The sequence below is a fragment of the Gorilla gorilla genome, chromosome 5 (genome assembly GCF_029281585.2).
Source record: "Gorilla gorilla gorilla isolate KB3781 chromosome 5, NHGRI_mGorGor1-v2.1_pri, whole genome shotgun sequence".
NCBI classification, from domain to species: domain Eukaryota; kingdom Metazoa; phylum Chordata; class Mammalia; order Primates; family Hominidae; genus Gorilla; species Gorilla gorilla.
The window spans coordinates 68,711,677-68,734,393 of NC_073229.2; positions in this window are offsets into that span (position 1 = coordinate 68,711,677).

Consider the following 22,717-nt stretch of genomic DNA (forward strand, 5'->3'; position numbering starts at 1 on the left):
TTTAGGATAATTATTTAGATGTCACATTTACTATTAGCATTGCCATTTGGAGCTATTTCCAGTTTTAGTTCAATTTCCATCTATTAGAAGTAAAGATAGAGCAGTTTTTACCCCCTGATGGAAATGAAAAATGGTGACTGTTAATGTCTTTTAGCACAATAACCATGCTTGTTATGATGATTTAGCTGAATTCACTGGAACAGATATAATGGCTAACTTTAGCTGTGTCTACAGAATGGCAGATGCAGATCACTTGCTGAAAAAAACTGTAATAGTGCTCTGTACATCTGTTGATTTTTATTGTAAGCAATAAAATATATCATTAAAGGAGGCCACTACTTGATTTTTATGAACATCATCTGATCAACTGGACCTGGGATTATAGAATGCAGATGTACACCTGGGTTTCAACAAATGAGTGCTCTCTCTCTCGCTCTCTTTTTTTCTAGTTGAATATTTCCATTTATGTTACCTGGGAAAAGATTGCCACCATAATATGAAGCATCATTACTAAATCTAAATGATGCCCAATTAGGAAGGAGCCATGAAAGGTAAAGGAGAATATTAACAAGAGAAACTCAGCAAGAAGCTTGGCAGGCAGTTTAGGAAGAGACCCTAATCAGTGCATTAGATCTATTTCATCATAATCAGAGATGGTAATTTACTTGAATGAGGCCTACTAAGTAGTTGGCACAGATCTGGATAACATAATATGAAACAAAAGCAGACTGAAAGTGGCTTCGAGGGCCCTAGATGAGGGATCACATTTCTCCTGTGAAAAAATAACACAAAAACCTGATACCTTCTTTCTTAGGCTACCTGGACAAACTTCTCTCATTGTGGAAATGAATGCATGTGGATAGCTGTGGTATCCATTAATGATTATTTCTGTGCCATGTAGATAGGCAGAAAAGGGTGGTACATAGCAGTTTAGTGACTAATACTATATGATATCACCGGATTCAAAATTCATCAGTGGAAGCTACCCTGCTAACAAGTCAAAGTGCTAAAATTGGCTGTGCTGTGGCTGGGTTAGTTCAACCGTCTGACAAAGGAATGAGCTAGCAAATACCTTTTGGGTTCTGAGGTTGTGGTGGTCAGCGCCGTACTGTGGCTTATTCCTAACCTACTACTTAATGAATCTGAGCTCGAGCAGAGAAGCTATGATGATGACACCATTTGAAGACACTTTTGGACCTTTTTCTTCAAGTGTCCTTTGGCCTGGTTTAGTGTGCTTTCATCTCTAAAGTGTGTGCTCCAGCCGTGTTGTCACTGCTGTTGCTACGCATTTTTGAGACTTTATCAGAGGGGGTGGCAACTGTTCCTATAATCACACCTTTCACTACCAGGCCAAGCATGATTCAGTTTTTCAGTCCACTAGAACCTGCAATGTTTTGGGAATTCCGTGACCATGTATTTTAATGTAAGCCTTTCTCTACTCTATTGCCAAGGTGACATAAGACAGATTAGTAGTGTTTGAGCCCCTTTAACTCCTTTTTGGACGTTCTCTCATTGGTAGAACCTTGCCCCACCTGTATCTTCTCTTCCAGCTATTGGGCTAGGCCAAGGAACTTCCTGAGATTTCTTGAGTGATTGATAACTCCATTGTGATTGGGAGAGTGGTGACTGAGCACCGATGCTGTCAAAACCCTTCTATCTGCTCTGTGGTCATCGGCATTTTGATGGCACTGTTATCTATTTACTCCCACAGGGAGTTGAGAACCCAGTAGTTGTTTCAGTTAATCTACTAATCTAAACTCAGTACTATAGCTTTTCTCGTCTAGAAAATCAGTTTTTCATAAAAGTGGCTTTGACTCCTTCATATAAAGATCTAGTTTCTGTGTGCATCAAACATTTAGGGAAAAAATATCATTGATATGAGATGTCTTATAATTATGGGGTTATTTGTTTAGCATCAATCTTCTGTCAGATACTGTTCTATCTCTGAAGATAAAGGAGTGAAAAACACAGGCAAAAATATATACCTTGAAAGAGCTTATATTCTATTGGGATAGGATGGGACAAATAATAAAATAAAAGTAAAAAATAAATAAAATACATATAAAAAGAACTACGTGATAAATTTAAGCAGCCAAGTTGGTGATAAGTTGTTATGGTGCCAATAGAAAACTACTACAATTGTGCGTATCCAACATTTCTTGATTTGTATTGCTCAGCAGTATTCCAGGTGTCTTAGAGGACTTATCAGTTCTCCTATTTTTGAGCATGTAAGTTGATTTTAGTTGTTTAGTTATTATAAATAAAGCTGGGGAACAAGAAAAAATAAAATGTGTGGTATGTTGGATGGTGGGTAAGTGTTATTGAGAAAAATAAAGAACAGAAGGCCTTCGTTGAGATGGTTACATTTGAGCAGAGGCCAGAAGGAAGTATGGAGTGTACAGTCTCCCTGGCACACAGACCCATAAGGAAATAGGTCCTGATTCCTGAAGTTTGACTGTCAAAGTGAGAGTAAGGAGTGGAGTGTACAGGGGAGAGACCAGTAGGAGGTGAGGTCTGCGGGGGAATGGGGGAGGGCAGAGGTTGGAGACAGCTTCATTGTTGTTTTTGTGGACTTACTTGACGTATTTAAGTCTATTCACCCAGTTGTAATAATGTGGCAACTGTGAAGGATTGGTTGCCCAGGGAAATTCTTAAGTGAAATTTTTCATATCGGTAAAATCAATCCATATACCAGTATCCCTGTAAAGGGCTATGCTGACAGATGTTTAGAAGGGAATAGAGAGCAAGTGTCCTTATGGGGAAGCATGAAGGCAAGGCAGCCTGCACCTCTCATTATGTGATTTGGTAGATAGTATTTTACCTTGTCTTCAAAAGACTGTGACTTGGCAACTGAGCAAGGACAGCTACTTGTGAATTTATCAATACAAAAATGTTTAATAAGGTTTTCTTTTAAACATTTTCTGTTTTTTACCTTCATGCTTTGAGACATATCTAACAGTTATTCTTTCAAATCTTGAAACAACAAATAAAGCAAAACAAATAATTTTGGGTGACAATCTCAAAATAAATTGAGAAGAACAGTTTTTGGAACAAGGAGTTACATTTTTAGTGATAACATTATATGTATATCATAGAGTCAAATTGCTTTTATCTGTGTTCCTGTTTGTTGTTCAGCACAATATCCAAATTTCATGGTAACAGACTGCATCCTTGTAGTTTTATTCCAAGAAAACTCTGTGTTCCAGAAATTTCCTGTTTTAGTTTTCAAATGTGCTTATTTATCTGGACCCCTAGCACTCAATAATCAGTGTTACCATAGTCATTAAATGCTTTTTCCAACTTCCAGAAAAGTTGACTTTATTTACCTATTTATTTAAATTAATTTTTATATAGAAAATATATTACAATATTTTAACTTTAAAACATTCAAATGATACAGAGTTATAAGACTAAAAAGTGAAATTTCTTTATTATCTTTCCTTGTAATAACTACTTGACTCTCCAGGAGCACTAATCACAGTTTGGTATGCATCTTTTTAGAACTCTGTTATTTATTAACCTACATATATCTGTACATTTACACACATAAAGTGACAGATCGTACTGTGAGTCATGTCCTACAACTTGCCATTTTTATTATTTTTTACTTATTTTATTTTTTTGAGATGGAGTCTCACTCTGTCACCAGGCTGGAGTGCAGTGGTGCGATCTCGGCTCACTGCAACCTCCGCCTCCCGGGTTCTAGCAATTCTCCTGCCTTAGCCTCTCGAGTAGATAGGACTACAGGCATGCACCACCACGCCCAGATAATTTTTGCATTTTTAGTAGAGACAGGGTTTCACCATGTTGGCCAGGATGGTCTCGATCTCCTGACCTCGTGATCCGCCTGCCTCAGCCTCCCAAAGTGCTGGGATTACAGGCGTGAGCCACCACACCTGGCTTGTTTTTATTTATTGACAGGTCTTGGGAGTCTTTCCATGCCACTATCCTACTTCTTTCTTTTTACTTGTTACATAGTATTCCATAGAATATATTTATTTCATAAAACATTTCCATAGACACTTCTGTGGAATTTTTTAAAAAATATATTTAATAGACCCATAATAATGCTATATGTTTATGGGGTACAGTGTGATATTTTGATATATGTATCCAATGTGTAATAATCAAATAAAGGTAATTGGGATTACTGTTACCTCAAACATTTATCATTTATTTGTGCTGGGAAAATTCAAAACCATCTCCTTTAGCTACCTGAAAACACGCAATAAATTTTTAGGTATCATCACCCTGCAGTGCTATAGAACACTGGAGCTTGTTCCTTATATCTAGCTGAAATTTTGCCTCCATTAATCAAGCTCTACCTATCTACCCTACCCCTTCCCTTCTCAGCCTCTAGTAACCACTGTTCTATCCTCTACTTCTATGAGATTATCTTTTTTAGCTTTCTATGGAATATTTTTATTTACTATTTATTTATATATCTCCATTTCACAAAGGAAATGTGTATTAAAAATAATATATAGTATATAATAAAAAATAAATTTCATTATTTATTTGTTTTTAGAGATGGTTCCTCTGTTGCCCAGCTGGAGTGCAGTGATGAAATCATGGCTCACTGAAGCCTTGACCGTGTGGGCTCAAGTGATCTGCCCACCTCAGCCTCCAAAGTAGTGAGGACTACAGATGCATGGCACCATGTCCAGCTAATTGTTTTTATTTTGGTAGAGATGGGGTCTCACTATGTTATCTTCCCCAAGCTGATCTCAAACTCCTGGCCTCAAACAATCCTCTTGCCTCAGTCTCCCAAAGCACTGGGATTATAGGCATGAGTTATGACAACCAGACAAATTTTTGTTTTTAGATACAGTGATGCTTCCTTATAGGTTCACCTTTTAATCAAGTGCACATATTTCTTTTTTTTTTTCATTTTTGTTGAAGAGTTTTTCCTCCTTTTTATTTATTTATTTATTTATTTATTTATTTATTATTATTATACTTTAAGTTTTAGGGTACATGTGCACAATGTGCAGGTTAGTTACATATGTATACATGTGTCATGCTGGTGCACTGCACCCACTAACTCGTCATCTAGCATTAGGTATATCTCGTAATGCTCTCCCTCCCCCTTCCCCCCACCCCACAGCAGTCCCCAGAGTGTGATGTTCCACTTTCTGTGTCCATGTGTTCTCATTGTTCAATTCCCACCTATGAGTGAGAATATGCGGTGTTTGGTTTTTTGTTCTTGCGATAGTTTACTGAGAATGATGATTTCCAATTTCATCCATGTCCCTACAAAGGACATGAACTCATCATTTTTTATGGCTGCATAGTATTCCATGGTGTATATGTGCCACATTTTCTTAATGCAGTCTGTCATTGTTGGACATTTGGGTTGGTTCCAAGTCTTTGCTATTGTGAATAATGCCTCAATAAACATACGTGTGAATGTGTCTTTATAGCAGCATAATTTATAGTCCTTTGGGTATATACCCAGTAATGGGATGGCTGGGTCAAATGGTATTTCTAGTTCTAGATCCCTGAGGAATTGCCACACTGACTTCCACAATGGTTGAACTAGTTTACAGTCCCACCAACAGTGTAAAAGTGTTCCTATTTCTCCACATCCTCTCCAGCACCTGTTGTTTCCTGATTTTTTAATGATTGCCATTCTAACTGGTGTGAGATGGTATCTCATTGTGGTTTTGATTTGCATTTCTCTGATGGCCAGTGATGGTGAGCATTTTTTCATGTATTTTTTGGCTGCATAAATGTCTTCTTTTGAGAAGTGTCTGTTCATGTCCTTCGCCCACTTTTTGATGAGGTTGTTTGTTTTTTTCTTGTAAATATGTTTGAGTTCATTGTAGATTCTGGATATTAGCCCTTTGTCAGATGAGTGGGTTGCGAAAATTTTCTCCCATTTTGTAGGTTGCCTGTTCACTCTGATGGTAGTTTCTTTTGCTGAAGTGCACATATTTCTTGAAAACAGACAGTTAAAAGGAAGAATTTATTAGTTGAAGGATATACTCATTGTCTACTTCCTATTGTAGGCTAGTTTAAAAATAAACGCATTAGGCCAGACGTAGTGCCTCACGCCTGTTATCCCAGCAGTTTGGGAAGCCGAGGCAGGTGGATCACCTGAGGTCAGGAATTCGAGACCAGACTGGCCAACATGGAGAAACCCCATATCTACTAAAAATACAAAATTAGCCGGGCATGGTGGTGGATGCCTGTAATCCCAGCTACTTGGGAGGCTGAGGCAGGAGAATCACTTGAACCTGGGAGGTGGAGGTTGCGGTGAGCTGAGATCCTGCCATTGCACTCCAGCCTGGGCAACCAGAGCGAAACTCCATCTCAAAAAACAAACAAACAAACAAACAAAAAATGCATTAACATAATAAACATAACATAATAAATTCCCATGGTACAAATTCAAATACTAAAGCAAGGCATAATGTGAAAGGTAGTGACTTCTTCATTCCCTAAACACTGTGTTTTACTTGCTGCAAAGGTAATTCCAATTAATAATATTTTGAGCATTTCAAGAACAATTTTAAGAATGCACATACACAAAGAATACTCACACAGAGACAGATACACATATGTATATTCATGTTTATACAATGTAATTATATATTATATATTTACACAGACTAAGGACAACTACTTTAGAAAACGCTTAAAGTGATGTGGTTTAGAAGCTAAAGCTTTGGAGTTTATTTTGCAGGTTGTATACAATGTTTTTCTTACTTTAAAAAATACATTAAAACAGCAGAACTATTTTAAGTAAATTTATTAATATTGCAATTTCACACTTGCACATGGGAATTTTACTACAAAATAATACACAATCTTAACATAGGTATTGTATTTGCATCTGATATCCCACCCTCACCATGATCGTGGATGGTTGGATTTTCTTGCTTACATCCTTACCTGCTTGCCCTATATCAGTGTAAATGAAACCATAACTCCTCAATGAAATATATTACATTTCTTCACCAAATGCCTGTCCTTGTGACAGCATTACACCCAGCCAACAGGTAATATTTTTCACATTATAAAGTAGCAGCTTTCTTTCTCTGCATTGTTCATTTCCAAAAGTAAATTTGTGCATGCCTGTAATCCCAGCTACTGGGGAGGCTGAGGCAAAAGAATCACTTGAACCCAGGAGGCGGAGGTTGCAGTGAGCCAAGATTGTGCCACTGCACTTTAGCCTTGGAGACAGAGTGAAACTCCTCTCACAAAAAAAAAAAAAAGAATAAAAGGTGAAAATATAGAGAAAATTTCAGTTTAATGTTTATTAATGCAATTCCACAAATATATGCTAGACACCAAGGAGAATATTAGACACCAAGGATAATATAAGGATGAACAAGAAATATATGTGTCTTCAAGGAGCTTCCAATATAGTTACAGAGCTAAGAGAAAATATTACAGTAGTATAGATTATAATATATTATACAGGAATGGCATGTACAGAGCACTTGGCAAAAGGCTACAGGAGATACAGAGATGAATCCTCATCTTAAGGAGCCTAGTTTATGCCAGTGAGGGGACTTAAGGCATGTATACAAATAACTTTCACGTAAGCAAGAATGAATTAACTGTCACAAGAGACAATATAATCAGCGTTCAAAGAAGGCAAACTCCTATTTGATCAAAAGAGGCAGGAAAAGGTTTCAGAGAGGAGATGGAATTTACAGTGTGCTTTGAAGGATTCATAGAAATTTGACAGGCTACTAAAAGTGTTCAAAAGGAACAGGTGCATAAACATTGTAGGAATTATTTTGTTTGATCAAAAAGTACTCGTATGTATGAATAGCTTTGAATAAAAAATAATCAGTGACATCTCCTCTGGTCTTTTACTGAAAAATGCAGACAATTACCCTTTTAGAGGCATAGGCATGACTGAGGCGATGTCTAGATAAATTGAGACTATAATTCAGTGATTCTCTAAGCCTGAACCCAAATAAAGTAAATATCTACTTATTTAAAATAAAATTTATATCCATACCTAAAAAGAGTTGAAAAAAATCACATAAATGCCCATCTTAGTGGTACTAATAATAACTGCAACCATATTTTACTAAAATTTTCAAAGAAATTCATAAATTGTGGATTTCACATCCTCACTTTTCAGGTGAAGGAATGCTCAGTGGAGTTAAGCAATTGTCTTGAGTTCACACAACCATTAAGTGGAAGAATTAGGATTCCAAACCATGTCCTACCAACTCCAAAGACTCTTTCTTCACTTCTGCTTAACCCCTTCTTCTTACCTGTTTACTGGAAGCATAGCATAGAGTCAATATGGTTGTAGTAGAGTTCCTGTTTGCCAAAAACAAATGTCACTCTAGCTAAGATAAACAGAAAAGTAAATTGTTAAAGGTGATTGGCCAACTCACTGAATCTTTAGGAGAGCCAGGAGTCAAACTTGAAGGCTATGCATCCAGATAGGGTACCCAGCCCTACTGCTGCACTGATTTGATAGAGACCCCATGACCGCCACCTTTGTACATGGCTTTGCACAGGGTGCTGTTGACACTGATTCAAGGTGCCAGTAAGACCAGGGCCACTGCTGCTCCTGGCTGCTAGATAGCCCTATGCCTCTCTTGCCAGAAGGAAGGAGTTCCATGCGGTGTCTCCTTTCTCCTTTCACTTTCTTCCAAATTGAAGTTGTAAGTGGGTGGGTCTAATTGGCAGAGACTAAGTCACATGTCATAACAAATTACAAGAGGATCTGGGAAAACAAATGCCCAGCTTCTAACTTGAGGAGGAAAGACTCAGAAATTGAAAAATTTCTCATATTGAAAGGATTTTCAAAATGTCCCAGATAGGTTAAAAAATCAGTGGCCAGGGAAGTCTCATCTTGTATAGGATTCCAGCGTTTGTCTAAATTTTTCTTTATCTGTCTGAAATTCCCATCTGCCCTTTACTTCCTTGTTTTCCAAAGGTGACCTCACCAGCATCTCAATTCTAACATTATGCTGGCAATGACCCAGGCAGTAAAAAATATATCACCAAATTAATTTAGTGGAAACACTAAAACATTCATGGTCTTAAAATTTTAACAGAAGCCTGTGTTTTCTCCATTAAAAAAATTAATCATGTAGGATGTCTTTAATCAAAAGACAAATCAACTGGGTCGCAAAAAAGACTAAATAATGGCATTGTAACTGTACAAATCTGACTTTTGGCTGCTTTTTATAGGCCTGAAAAAAATATCAAAAGCAGTAAAAACTTATAATTTCTGTCAGTAGTCCTTTTCATAAAATGTTGTGAAAACAATCTCTCTAAGAAGGAAGCAACATACTGAGCAACAAGCCTCAGTCACAGGAAGTTCATTTTTTCTTTGGCTTACAGCCCAATGCCATCAGAACTAATTAAAAACAGAGCCACGCTGGTATGGGGCTCAGTGTTTGGGTTTTACAATAACAGAGTCACAAAGCAGGGGGATGTCTAATGAGAATAGTTTCTGAGTTTGTTTTGTAGCATTGGGCAACTATGTCAATTACTGGAACTGCAGCTCAGGGCCAGCACCCATGCTGGGATATGAGAGAGTCTTACTGCCTTACAGATTGAGCTTCCTCTTTGATACATGTGATATGCATGTCACTTGTATACTGGTGCCACTCCTTGGCTGCAGATTATATCAGAAAAGGCTGATGCCACCTAGCTTCTCTCATCTGAGGCCAGATCAAATGTTACCAGGACCAGATTTCATCTGCATTATTAGCTATGCTCCAGTTAAAAAATAAAGCATGTCTTTCAGTTGAAAATTATTAGAAATGAAGGCTCTGACTTACACAGCCATATGTATGAGCTGCTGGAGAATTAATGTGGGATGGGAGGGGAGCACAGAAGGACATACATTCCAAGGTAAAAAATAGAAGAGCCAAATAGCACGGCTAAAATGTCTTCTTGCTTTCCTGCATGTACAATAGGGATAAAATCGAGATTTTTCACCCTTGCTTAAAGAATCAAAATTCACTCCACCCATACCCTAAAAGAACGTTTATTTGTTAATTGTGTATATGGGGATTATGGTGTATGATGTCCTGGTCATTTAAGAAATTGACTTGGAAAAAGAAGGTAGGAGAGTCATGGAAATAGCTGGTAAAACACAAATAAGTAGTTATCAATAGAGTGCTTGCAACTCCATATGATCTTTTCAAATTTACCAATTTAACCTTGTGTTCAAGGAGATTTTTCTTCTCCTTCATGCAAACCATAATGGCAGAACAATTCAGTGCCAAATGTAAGCACCATCGATGTATTAAAAAGAACTGCAGGGCTGGGCATAGTGGCTCCCTCCTATAATCCAAGAGATTTGGGAGGCTAAGACCGCAGGCCTGCTTGAGGCCAGGAGTTCCAGACATCTTGGACAACGTTGCAGCACTGTACCCCAGCCTGGGCAACAGAGTGAGACTCTGTGTCTAAAAGTAAAAATAAAATAGAGTAAAATAAGAGCTTAACAAATTTTGTATCCACTTCTTGTGGTGTGATTTAGTGCATTTAAGACAGATGTGTTTATTTGTACTTCTGTTTCATTTACATTTCTTTTCATATTATAAGAACATATGTAAAGAAAAGTCAATAAATATGTAGTTTTAGTAGAGGAATTAAAATAAATATTCAGACATTAACTAATTAACTTATGTAATCAAGTAATTGGTCATCTCAATTATTAATGTCTTATGAAACATGCAAGATCTTCCTTTATGCTTTTTAAAGTTGTGAGCAGACAAGTTTATGACAGATGAACATGCTATGAGAGCAAGATTCTAAGAAGGCTGACATACACATTCTAGTCCAGCAATATTTATACAAATTAATTTAAAACATTTAATAATTTATATATTAATTCTCAATCTCAGTGGTGATTAGGCATAAAGAATAAGAATTTTTAAGTATGTGCAATTAATATTACTTCACAAAGTAGAATATAATTTTATACTTTTTATTTTCTCACTTCATTCACTCTCTGGACTTTCAATCTGTGTTAGTATTGGATATTCCCCCTATATCACATATAGTGCATTTCACAGAAACATATATTTGCCTTGAGAGTTCTACATGACAAAACCTAATTGGCTGGGATTCCTTAATGTCTGTCTCTCCAGCACCTCCTCCCAAACCTCAAAAAGCATTTCATCCTATGCCCTGGGAAGTCTTTGATAGTACATTGAGCTAGATATCCCATACCTGTGCTCCCAAGTATACTGGTTTCCAGAGGCCTCAAATAGCAAAGCTCTAAGTCAGGCATGGTGGCGCATGCCTATAGTCCCACCTACTTGGGAGACTGAGGCTGGAGGATCACTTGAGTCCAGGAGTTTGAGACCAGCCTGGGCAACATAACAAGACCCTGTCTCTTACAAAAACAAAAACAAAAACAAAACTCTGGAAAGAAGGCTCCAAGCAGTTTATTTGGAGAATGGCAACAACATTAGCACCCCAGAAATGTCATATTGGCACACTTGGTGATGCCATGGCCTAGAGTGATTAAGAAGTGGGACTTGGAACTCCAGGGCCTATTAATTGTGGACCAGAGAAATGGCAGGTAAGGAAGGAAGCAAGGAGGAAAAGAGATGGGGACCGAAAGAAAGTTTGACAAGCAGAGACCTCTTCAAGTTGAATTCAGGTACTGTGACTGGACCTGAATATGACAGGACAGTCTCTAAAACTCTACTCTGTTCAAATGAAAGGGACAACATCAAATCCATTGTCACAGCAGGATTTACAAGGGGGTGGAGTTTGCAGTCTAAATCCTGCAGAAGTGGAACATTGAAAGTCACTGGTGGTAATTTAGAACATCAACAGCATGAATGAAGAAGACTTGATTTTTTCCTTTTCTTTCACTACCAAAAATGATGAAAGAACATGATGTGTTTGGGGAAGGTGTGAAGAGTTTGAGTGATTTTAGAGTTTTTGCTTTAGTTCTTGTTTATACTCAACTTCATGTATAAACTTATGTAAGTGATTTTGTAGAGCAGCCCCAGTCCCTTGTATAATGCAAACATTGATTTTATGATCTATGGCTTATAGTGTTGTAACCAATGAATGGTGAAGGAAGAGAAATTATATTTAATTTGGTATCTATTACATGCCAGATCCTTTATGACATATCTTATTTATTTCTCAATACCACCCCCAAAATGGGAAGTGATAATTATTTTTCACAACTAAAGAAACTGAGTCTAAGATGGAAATAAAATTAAGACCAGATAATTTGATTTAAAGAAAACCATTTTCTTTTCTTCAGGGGCATTTTTTTTTTTACATTCCACCACATATTATTTATATGTTTATTATATTTCTTATGGAATTTGAAAATCATTGCAATCCAGTGGCAGTCCAAAATGATGTATTAATATCTTTGAGGTATCTACTACTTAAGTAGGAATTTTATCTCCCTAACAAAAAGAAAAATAACATCTTTGGCTAATGCGCACAGGATGTTGACTACGCTAATGTGTATTTGTGAAATGCTTTCCCATATACATGGCAGGTTCACCAACATAACTCATCTGATCTTGACAACAACTCTGTAACCTGGATATTGGGTAAAATTGATTGCGGTAAAAATCTAAAAACAAACTGGGTGATATTAAGTAATTCATTGAGGATCCAAGTAGACAAACTGGAATTAGAATTCAAAGCTTCACATGCCTAGTCTTGTCCTTGTAGGATGAGATTCATGTTAAAAAGTGTACTGAAGACATGTGCAAAGACTTCTTCTGAAATTAATTTGGAATATCACAAGATTGGGTTTGATCTCTCAGCACTCTGCATTGTTCAAGGATTTGGGGGATTAGAGAGAATGTGCTTCAAGTGGCACTTCATGGTAAGCTAAGACGTTATGAAAAGTATTTCTGTGGTTTCTTTTTATCCAACTGATGTAAGAGAATTCCTGATGGGAAAAAAAACTGATTTTTTAACATTCTGGGCCACTGAAACTTTCCCACAAATTTTGACATATATTGGTGTCTAGAAGTTGAACAAATATGTGGAATTTTTTTCATGCCACCCAAATTCATCTCCCACCAATTCAGTGGCATCAAATATTCCTTATTTCCTGTTTACCCACTATACTTGGCAATGACATGTAGCACTGGCCTGTTGTTCTGTGAATGTGTCATGATTTCAGAGGTGCCAGCGGGCTTTTGGCAGAAGCAGGATTAGTGTGCATTACTGATAATAACTACCAATTGGGCAGCAGTGTTGCCCCTGGTGCAAATTATAGATGACCTGTGTTTTTAGTCTTATCATATTCCTCTTGATAGTATTAATGCCTTCATTAGAAAACATTTATGAAGCTCTTATTGGACATGAGTCATTATGGGGATGCTACAAGAAGAGAAAACAAAGTGCTGTTCTCGAGGAGCTTTGGTGTGGTAGGGGACTTAGGCAGATGTAAACAGGTGCATCTATAAGGCTACCTCAACAATGTCCTGTGGGGTCCATGAGGACATTTCTAGCAATTTTACTGTTCTCTAAACCAATCATTCACTTTGCCTTTATAATATTTGAAAGAAGGAAATATTAATAGGTGCATTTGGCTCCCTTTCCTCCCCAAAATAAAAGCCATTTCTTTTTTTCCATAGACCATTTTGGAATTTTTTTGGTGATGTGTGCATAAATTCTTTCCATGAACAATTATTGATAGTGGTACATAAACATGTAGAGGTGAATAATTGGATGGACTGGAAAGATAATGTAAGATGCTGCTGCTTCATTGTAATGTGTAGTCATTAGTGCAATGGTCACTTTTTCCAAACAGAAGGGGAGAATATTGAAGTATCAAAGCCTTTCTTTTGTTTAATGTGAGTTTTGGTTTGTTGAGCCATCTCTTACAGTATGACCTTCTCAAATTCCCTCACTGAAAATAGATCCAGAAGAGACTAACATTATGCAGGTTTAATTGACTGTGATCCTGTAAAAAATTAGAACCACATTTTTTTGTGTCCTCTACATGTGGGTGTTGAAGAAGAAGCCTAAATGAGACCTCTTGACCTGGCTACAGCCATTGTGTTTGAGTTTGTCTTAGTAACATCAAACCTTATGTTAATTATCACCACCGAATTCTCCTTCATTAAAATTTAAGATAAAAACTGCTTTAGAGTGTCGAGTGTTTTGAAAAGAAAGCCAACAGTGTTAGAATAGAATAGTCATGTTAGTGGTAGCCAACTTTTCTATATAGTGAGCAGCTATTGAATTAATACAAATGGGCAGAATAAAGGAAAGAAAATATTAATTGACTGGATTTTGGGGGTTTTAAGTGGAATTCCATAGTTTCCCTGGGTATTTTGGCCAAATAAGAATGTCACCTGTGGTGGGAATGTAATGGTGCAGTTGCTTTAGAAAACAATCTGGCAGTTCTCCAAATGGCTAAACCTAGAGCTACCCAGCAACTCTACTCCTAGGTATATACCCAAGAGAGATGAAAACATATGTTCATGCAAAAACTTGTACATAATATTCTTAGCAGTATTATTCATAACAGACAAAAAGTAAAAACAACAAAAATGTCCACTGATTGATGAATGGATAAACACAATGTGGTATATCCATATAATAGAATATTATTTGGCAATATAAAGAAACGTAATACTATAACATGGATGAACCTTGAAAACATTATGCTAAGTGAAAGAAGCCAGTCACAATGTAACCCAGATGATATGAATCCATTTATATAAAATGTCTAGAATAGGAAAATTTATACTTAGAGGCAGAAAGTAGAATAGTGATTGCTTAGGGCCGGTGGAGGAAGGAGGGGTTTGGGGAGATTGCAGGGTGATGGCTAAGGGGTATAGGGTTTTTTGGGGGGAATGAAAAGGCTATAAGATTGTGGTGATGGTGCACAACTGTGTAAATATACTCAAAGCCATTGAATTGTACAATTTAAATGAATGAAATATATGGTATGTGAACTATATCTCAATAAAGCTGTTTTTTAATAAGAAGAATATTGCCTGCATTCAATGTCCCAGTATATAAAACCAAACCACTTTATATTATCAGTGTTAAAACCCTTACTTGTATTATGTTAGTTCACCTTTGGTCTCTTTTAATAAAGATTTACTATGACTTATATTCCATTTTATAAGGTGGGTATATGAGAGCTAGGGGAACTATCTTATTATCACATATAATATACCAGCAATGCTTTTGGTCACTGTGTAAAAAAGCCCCTTTTTAACCATGAAAAATCCAACTGAAGCCAATTGCAAGAGAACCACATTCATTTCAGAAGGATTTGTAAAAGCAAAAGTAATTGGCAATAATATATATAGGACTTGTAAATATATATACTTGATGAATTAGGTCTGAAATTTCTGGACTCTTGTCATGTGGCACTTCATTTATACTCCATTCTTTCAGACCTTTCAAATTCATAAAGAGACATTAAAAAATTGTTGTTAAGCTGTTAGGACTGCATATAGAACATGGGATGTGGTTGGCCATATAATCTGCATCTATCACACAGCAAACTACAGAACTGGGATGTTGGTTTTTGCTCACATCATGTTAAAGTACTGCTTCACAAGTTTTAACAGATATATATTTTCTCTCCCCTATTCATCTTATTAATTGTGTAATAAGGTGTCAGTAATAGAAAAAGGCCTTGCTTCTTTCCTTCCTATATTTAAAGAAAAATGATTCTTAGTTTCAATGTTTATAAGAACAAATAAAACTCTTAAAGTATCAACAGTACAAAATTACAGATAATGTTATTTACCCTGCATGTATTCAATAATGTGAATGTATTTATTAAAGCTGTATTTTCTTTCAAGAAATATATGTGTGTGATAATATACCTTATCAGACGGTATGCTGGTAAATGTTTAGCAATCAGATCTCCTGAAAAAAGAAAAGTCTCAATTTGTAGCTGTTGCCAACTTTGGTCATGTAAATATTCCCACCATGGCTGATTTCAAACTATTTGTGAGATGTCTCTAATGTGATGTTAAGCAAAGATATACAAAATGGCTCTTGAGAGGTTGTACGAGTTGACTGCCACACACCATTGGGTGCTTCTTAACATATATACACACACAAACACAGAGCCACGTGTACATGAGCACAGACATGCACACACTGTCATTTATAATTTATACAACTGTATTGGGAGATGATATGTTCAACAATATGTTTTTCTTGATACATCCAGAGATACTTAAAATTTTTACCACATTGGAGGCTTCTCTTGCTAAAATAGATGATCAAATTCCTTGCTGACAATATGGAGCAGGGGTGTCTAATGTTTTGGCCTACCTGGGCCACATTGGAAGAAGAAGAACTGTCTTGGGCCACACATAAAATACACTAACACTAACGATAATTGATGAGCTCAAAATAATAGCCAAAAAAATCTCATAACGATTTAAGGAAGTTTATGAATTTATGTTGGGCCACATTCAAAGCTGTACTGGGCTGCATGCAGCCCTCAGGCTGCGTGTTGGACAAGCCTGATATAGAGTATACCTTAAGAAATGTAATCTTTTCTTAATTCAAAATCAATTGTTAGAATAATAAAGTAGGACTAAGATTCTTATTTCAACTCGATGATTAAGTAGGGGTGTGTATGTGTGTGTCTGTGTGTGTGTATGTGTGTGTGTGTGTGTGCGTGGGAGGTTACCTTAATTGAGAGATCCCCTCAATCATCTCCCTAGGCTTTGGCTTGATTTACTTCATTGACATTTAGCAAGTTTCACTGGATAAATTCCAAGTCCCTTCCATTTCCAAACCTATGAATTTAGTCACCATGAATTAACATATGCCACAGTACTAGTTTCAGTGCAGTATGATTGGGAGTGATTATATCTGTTATTGAGGTTTGTTCTCTTCAGCTGTTTGTGATATTATCCTTATTTTTGTTCTTGATCTTCAGATCTCCTTCCTCTACCTTTAGTTTGCTGCTTCTAATCTAATGGACTTGGGAGAAGCCACTTACGAGAATGGTATATAAGCCAAGAGCAAATGAACTGACGTCTGAGGGGCTGGCTATCCAAACAACAAAAGATGGAGCATCAGATCATTCATTGAAGAGTTTCTTGCTCTTACAAGATCTTTGCAATGATTTGAGAGAGGAAGTTGCTATATAATGCTATCTGGATGAGTTCTTTGTATTTTTACTCTGCATTTTATTATTTAGTATTTATTCTGTGTTTTGGTTATATCACAATATTTTGGTAGTTTGTAATAGAACTTCAAAAATTCAGGTTTATTTATAAGGCATATTTTAAGATGTCTAATTTTCACATATGGAAAATTTGAGGAAGATATTTGCTCAAAGCTACACATCATATTTCAAGCACAGACAAGACTAGAATTCAGACTTCCTGACCGTTAGGACTATTCAAACATTCATAATCCATCATCCATCTAGGAGTTTCAGTAAATAGGCCATAGTCTTTAAGCTGTAGAAAATTTTATTTCTAAGGCCTTCAGAATAGATTTGTGAGGTACAAAATGTTGCATTCCATTCTTTATAAAGTGATTTGATTTGACCATCCTCCCTGGTGAAATATTCTATCTTTATCATTCTTGTGGGCCCCTGTTGGGTCTTGAGTAATCAAAGGTAGGTACAATGCCTTGGCCGGTGGTCCTCTCTGATCATTAGCCTTCTCTCCAAGCAGGCTGCATCTCATTGTGCATTTGCTCTTTTTCCATTGTTACTTTAGGTTTGAGGGTCATTGTTGTTTTCATACCACAGTTGAGAAATAACAATCTTTACAAGCTTTCCAATAGTGCCATCTGTATATTTTCAAAGGTACTATTTTTCTCAAAGGTCTTACATCCCTTGTTTTTTGCTCCTCTAGGACTTATAGACCTGTCTCCTCTCCCCAAGTCAGTGGGAAATTCTTTTCCTTGTTTATAAAGACAACGTTCTCCTTTGCTTCTTTCTAGACACTCTCCTTGTTTCTGTAATTCCCCTTTGCACTTTTGCTTTCTTTGTCAACTCTGTTTGTTCTCCTATGGGATAGATTTTAGAAACAGGGACAGAAAGTCTGGCAGGCTAATTCTGCTTTTTCTTCTTTTACTGAGCACATCTCACCTCTCCTCCACCCCAGATTTTGAAAAGTTAACTGGATACCTGCTTGAATGTGATGTGGGAATGTAAGAAATGTGTATAAACACTGGTTGCTTCAAGGAGGAGGGATTAAGGATGAGACAGAAAAAGATCATTAATATTTTCTTTATTCTCTTTTGTGATTCTTGATCTTTCATAATTAGCTTATATTATCTTTTAAATTCAAAACTCTAATAAAGAATTGGTTGAGTTTGGAAAATAGACTAGAGCTTTGCTAAAATCACTTTTTAGTTCTTTTAGTTCTAGTAGTGTTTTTTGTAGGCTGCAGTCTGTTTTCTGAACCGCAGTCTTACTTGCATATATTAGCAACAAACAAATGGAAATTGAAATGCGTAGTTCACTCACAATGGCATAGAAATAAAATATTTAGAAATAAGAAAACTGAGGGAAGGGCAGTCTTCAACAAATGATAATTGGCTATTTGTATATAAAAAAACTCAACCATTACCTTACACATTCATAAATATTAACTTACAACAGAACACATAATTAAATGTAAGAGCTAAAACTTTAAAGTACCTAGAAGAAGATATCAGAGAGAATCTTTGTGACTCTGAGTTAGACAAAGCATTCTTAGATAGGATACAGAAATATGAAAGAAAAAAATTAATGTTAGACTTCATCAAAATTGTAAACATTTTATAATTTTTGAACAACACTGTTAAAAACATGAAAAGATTAGCTATGGAATGGGAAGAACTATTTATAAAATGCATATTTGATAAAGGACTTATATCCAGAATATATAAAGAACTCTTACAACTCAATAGTAAGAAGACAAATCCTTGATTAAAAAAAAATCAATAGACAATTCAATAGACAAGATGTATGAATGGTCAGAAAACACACACACAAAAAATGCTTAACATCATTAGTCATCAGGGAAATGCAAATTAAAACCCATTAAAATTGAGATATGCCTACATACCCACTAGAAAAGCTAAAATTAAAAAGATAGAGCATTCCAGGTGCTGACAAGGATGTAAAGCAACTAGAAGTCCCATACATTGCTGGTAGGAATGCAAAATGGTACGGTGACTTTGAAAAACAGTTTGTCAGTTTCTTATGGACTTAAACATAGAATTGACTTGCTGTAAGACCCAGCAACCTCACTCTTAGGTTAGGTAGTTTGGTGCAAAGGTAATTGCGGTTTTTGCCATTACTTTTAATGGCATTACTTTCAATACAATACTTTTTTTTTTTTTTTTTTTTGAGACGGAGTCTCGCTCTGTTGCATCCAGGCTGGAGTGCAGTGGTGTGATCTCGGCTCACTACAACCTCCTCCTCCTGAGTTCAAGCGATTCTCCTGCCTCAGCCTTCCAGGTAGCTTGGATTACAGGCACATGCCACACTTTTAATGGCAAAGAACACAATGACTTTTGCATCAAACTAATATTTAGGTAAGATAAATTAAAACATATGTTCACAAAAAGCTACATATGTGAATGTTGATGATAGCAGCATCATTCACAGTAATTCCAGACTGGAAACAACCCAGTTGTCCATCTGCTGGTGAATAGCTAAACAGGTTGTAATAAATCCACACAAGGGAACACTACTCAGCAACATGAAAAAATGAGCAACCAATAAATGCAACAACCTTGATAAACCTCAAAAGCATTATGCAAAGTGAAAGAAGTCAGACACAAAGTATTACATACTGTGTGACTTCATGTATGTAAAATTCTAGAAAAAGCAAGAGTAGAGGAACAGAATGCAGATCAGTGGTTTCCAGAGGCTAGGATGGGAGAGAGATTGACTACAAAGAGCCCAAAAGGAATTTTTTTCAGGGGATAGGATAATAGTCTATATCTTTGTGGTAGTAGTTAGAGGACTATATACATGTACGTGTTTCAAATTTTATTTAACTGTGCACTGAAAAAGAGTAGACTTTACTGTATGTAGTTGTACTCAATAAACCTCTCTTAAAATATACTTGGGGCAGCGGGAGGAGGGAATTATGTCTCCCTGCTTCAGTTTCCTCATCTGTAATGTAGACCCGATAATGAAACACTGCAAGCTCCGCCTCCCGGGTTCACGCCATTGTCCTGCCTCAGCCTCCCAAGTAGCTGGGACTACAGACGCCTGCCACCACACCAGGCTAATTTAATGTATTTTTAGTAGAGATGGGGTTTCACTGTGTTAGCCAGGATGGTCTCGATCTTCTCACCTCGTGATCCGCCCGCCTCAGCCTCCCAAAGTGCTGGGATTAGAGGCATGAGCCATTATTATTATATTAATAATCATATTAGTTATTGTATTAGGGTTCTCTAGAGGGGCAGAATAGAATAGATGTACATGTGTAGGGAAGTTTGTTAGAAAAGTTGACTCACATGATCACAAAGTGAAGTCCCACAATAGGCTGTGTGCAAGCTGAGGATCCAGGAAGCCAGTCTGAGCCCCAAAACCTCAAAAGTAGGGAAGCTGATAGTGCAGCCTTCAGTCTGTAACTGAAGGCCTGAGAGCCCCTGGCAAATCACTAGTGTAAGTCCAAGAATCCAAAAACTGAAGAACTTGGAGTCTGATGTTCCAGGGCGGGAAGAATACAGTACAGGAGAAAGATGGAGGCCAGAAGACTCCGCAAGTCGGCTCTTTCCATGACTGCTTTTATGCTGGCAGCTGATTAGATGGTGCCCACCCAGACTGAAGGTGGGTCTGCCTCTCCGAGTCCACTGACTCAAATGTTAATGTCCTTTGGCAACACCCTCACAGTCACACCCAGGAACAATACTTTACATCCTTCAATCCAATCAAATTGACACTCAATATTAACCATCATAATAATTATTATTATTTATGGCTTTTCTGTGTTTTACTTATTTTACTTATTAAAGATTAGTTAACTTATTGTAGTTCCCCATAAGATTTCACTGGAAACAAAGTTTGCTGCCAACAAGCACAAAATATAAGTTTGTAACTATGATCATGGACAGGTGTTTTTATGTGTTTTGGCATTTGTGAAATGGTGGGTGGGCAAAATGTGGGAGGCTGTGCTTATCTAAAGCCTGCAGGGTCCTAGAACCCTAGTTCACTGGGCATTAAGGTTCCTGGAGGCGCAGCAAAGATCTGCTTGGATTTGGAGAGAGTTTCTCAGTGTGTTGTGTTTCACTCTTTGAAATAACATAAAAAATCCCTGGTTCTTTCTGGTTCAGAAGTAAATTTTTTCATCAGTCTAAGTTCCCTTCTTACTCCACCATGCTCTGGATAAGACCCATTCTTCATACTTACTTTTCCCATTTACACTCTTCCAATTTTCTAACTTTCTAGAAGGACCAACTGATTCCTTTATATCCCTGCATTAATTAAGCATTAATGTGGGCAGTTTTCTGCCTATTTATTTTAAACATTTTATTTTAAAATACTTTCATGCAATTATACTTCATTTTATTGTGCTTTGTAGTTATTGTATTATTTACAACCCCAGGTTGCCACAAACATGTACCAAGAGAGTACATGTTGTTTTTCCAACATGTACTTCCAACTTCATCAGTGAATGTTGTGTGTGTTCTGACTGCTCCACCAACCAGTCATTCCCCATCTTTCTCCCTCTTATGGGGCTTCCCTTTCCCTGAGACACAACAATATTGAAATTAGGCCAATTAATAACCCTACAATGACCTCTAAGTGTTCAAGTTAAAGGGAGAGTTGCACATCTCTCACTTTAAATCAAAAGTGAGAAATGATTAATCTTAGCGAGGAGGGCATGTCCAAAGCTGAGACAGCCCAAAAATTAGGCTTTCATTTACACAGCCAAGCTGTAAATGCAAAGGTAAGGTTCTTTAAGGAGACTAAATGTGCTACTCTAGTGACCACATGAATGACAAGACAGCAAAATAGCCTTGTTGCTAATATAGAGGAAGTTTGAGTGGTCTGGATAGAAGATCAAACCAGCTGCAACACTCCCTTAAGCCTAAGCCTAATCCACAGCAAGACCCCAACTCTCTTCAGTTCTATGAAGGCTGAGGAATGTGAGGAAACTGTAGAAAAAAAGTTTGAAGCTAGTAGAGGTTGGTTCATGGACTTTATGGAAGCAATCCATCTTCATAACACAAAAGTGCAGGGTGAAACAACAAGTGCTAATGTAGAAGCATCAGCAAGTTCTCCAGGAGATCTAGCTAAGATCATTGATTAATGTGGCTATACTAAACAACAGATTTTCAATGCAGATGAAACAGCCTTCTATTGGAAGAAGATGCCATCTAGGATTTTCATAGCTAGAGAAGAGAAGTCAGTGCCTGGCTTCAAAGCTTCAAAGGATAGGTTGACTCTCTTGGGGTCTGGTGACTTGAAGTTGAAGCCAATGCTCATTTACTATTCCAAAAATTCTAAGGCCCAGGCTGGGTGCAGTGGCTCACGACTGTAATCTCAGCACTTTGGGAGGCTGAGGCAGGTGGATCACGAGGTCAGGAGATCAAGATCATCCTGGCCAACAGGGTGAAACCCTGTCTGTACTAACAATACAAAAATTAGCTGGATGTGGTGGTGCGTGCCTGTAATCCCAGATACTCAGAAGGCTGAGGCAGGAGAATGGCTTGAACCAGGGAGTCGGAGATTGTAGTGAGCTGAGATTGCACCACTGCACTCCAGCCTGGGGACAGAGCAAGACTCTGTCTACAAAAAAAAAAAAAAAAAAAAAAAAACTTCTAGGGTCCTTAAGAA